At 39.7% G+C, this 2,500-nt stretch overlaps 1 protein-coding gene across 5 annotated transcripts in view; it reads left to right on the top strand.

Annotated features, from left to right (window-relative positions):
* Positions 1 to 2,500, top strand: part of cadm4 (cell adhesion molecule 4) — a 206,298-nt gene that overhangs the window by 200,117 nt on the left and 3,681 nt on the right. The gene's annotated exons all lie outside the window — the stretch shown is intronic.

Here is a 2,500-nt window from a genome sequence, read left to right as displayed (position 1 = left end):
ATTGAGCATGTGAATAATAGAGTAAGTCATTGTGAATGGATGAGCATGTGAATAAATGAGTGAGTGAATGAGTAAGTGTGTAAATTAATGAGCATGTGAATGAGTGAGCAAGTGAGTGAATTAATAAGTGGTTAGGAAAGTGAAAGTGAGTGAGTGAGTGTGTGAGTAAGTAAACAAGGGAATGAGAGAGAGTGTGTGAATGAATGAGTGAGCGTGTGAATGAATGAGTGAGCGTGTGAATGTGTGAGCATGTGAATGAGTGAGTGAGCGTGTGAATGAATGAGTGAGCGTGTGAATGAATGAGTGAGCGTGTGAATGTGTGAGCATGTGAATGAGTGAGTGAGCGTGTGAATGAATGAGTGAGTGTGTGAATGAGTGAGTATGCATGTGAATGAATGAATAAATGAATGAATGAGTGTGTGAAAAAGTGAGAATGTGAATGAGTGGGTAAATTAATAAGTGGTAAGGACAGTAAGAATGAGTGAGTGAGTAAGTAAGTGAGTAAGCAAGTAAATGAGTAAGTATGCATGTGAATGAATAAGTGAGTGAGTGTGTGAATAAGTAAGAATGGGAATGAATGAGTGAGCATGTGAATGAGTGAATTAATGAGTGGTTAGGAAAGCGAGAATAAACGAGCGAGTAAATGAGTGAGTGAGTAAATTAGTAAGCAGGTGAATGAGTGACTGTTTCAATGAGTGAGTGGTTAGTGAGTGAGTGTTTTTGTAAATGATTGAGTAAGTGAATGTATGAGTAAATAAATGAGTGAATTATCGATTGGGTTTTTAAGTCAATCAATAAATGATTGAGTGAGCGAGTGAATGAGTGAGTGATTAGGAAAGTGAGAATGAGTGAGTGATGTGGATAAAAGAATACTGCCACTGCCAGTTTGTGATATACAGAGACAAAATGAAGTGTTTTATGGGCCTTTTAGTCCACTAGATCAGTCCTGGTGTGTAATATAATACATAACTCTCTCCCTGGCTTCCCCTAAGAGCTGCTCGCCGCTTCAATCATGCCCCATGTGCCGAGGAAGATAACACCTGCTAACACTTCCTTCTGAGATCTGTACAGCCCACCTGTCAGTCAAACTCGCACGCAATCTAGCCACCTATCACTCGGGAGTCAAAGCACTTCGTTATCATCCTTTTTTTTTTTAAACCTCTGCTTGTCCGATGTAATCAAGCTTTAGTGAGAAATCAGACACCTCCTGTCTGGGGCACATCTTTAAACTAAAATTGAATAAAAAAAAAAAAAAAAAAACATCCAATCTAATGACCTTATAGAAAAAAAATAAAAGCAACTGCACAAGATCGATAGTTTTAATTAAGCCGCCTGTGTGGATTTTAGTGTGTATGTGGAAAAATCAAAAAAAGGAAGTCAGGAAGTTTTGTTAACGAGCCATCATTTTTTCAATCGTATTCATTCTGAAGTAATTGGTAGTCGCTGCTTTTGTGAGTGTATGTGTCCTTTTCACAGTAATAAGCCCCAGAGCAAGAGGGATCTGATGTTGGGCTTCTACAGGTCAATCAGTTAAAGCTGTCAGGTGATGGAGAAGCCTTCATTACAGCCTGCTCAACATGTTCCCTTGCCAGACTGGAATGAGAAGTGATTTCTTTTCTTGTGATTTGCGGCAGAGCTCGGGCCCCGCGCCAAATCGACAATTAAATCTGACTGACTTTGAATTTATTATGGAAAAATGGAATAGGGGAAGAAAGGAAGCCGCCATTTTGATTCAGGACAAGTTGCTAATGTGTCTCGAGGGCGATTGGCGTTAATGGATGTGTATTTGGACAATAAGGATTAAGAACGAGCCGATCTTATTTTCTCGTTTCCGAAAAACGAAGGTCAAATCTGTTAGTATTGACGAGTCTCTGATGCCAGATACTGATCCGGTCTGAGCATCCTGACAGCAGGCGTTATGTTTATTGAGGAATTTGACGGCAGCGGGTTTTGCGGCCGTGTCCCCGTGTCATCGTGTTACTTAATGACTTCGAACTTTTTTCTGATCACAAAAGTTGGACACTATATGGACAAAAAGTATTGGACACTTGACTTTTCCAACCATATGTCGTTTCTGCCCAAACTGTTACCACAAGGTTGGAAGCACACAATTGTATAGGATGTCTTCGAATGCCATAGCATTAAATTCTTCCTTCGCTTCAACTGGGAGACCCAAACCTGTTCCAGCATGACACTGCCCCTGTGCACAAAGACACCTCCATGAACATATGATTTGGAGGTCTGGGGTGCAATCAGGGTTCCAATTCATCCCAATGGTGTTTAATAGGATTAAATTCAGAGCTCTATAGCAAAATCAAGATCTTCCACTTCAACTAGGGATGAAGCATAAAAGTTAACGATGTGATGCACCGATTTTTTTAAAGTGGGCATGAGATCTTTAAAAATCTTTATGTACAATTATTAGAAAATGCGCTATAAATTTTTTTTATTTAGAAAGTGACAAATAATTTCACACCACAACAGAGACCGATGCGTGTCC

The sequence above is a fragment of the Silurus aristotelis genome, assembly GCF_946808225.1.
Source record: "Silurus aristotelis genome assembly, chromosome: 1".
In the NCBI taxonomy this organism is placed as follows: domain Eukaryota; kingdom Metazoa; phylum Chordata; class Actinopteri; order Siluriformes; family Siluridae; genus Silurus; species Silurus aristotelis.
This window is presented reverse-complemented; position numbering and strand designations above follow the sequence as displayed.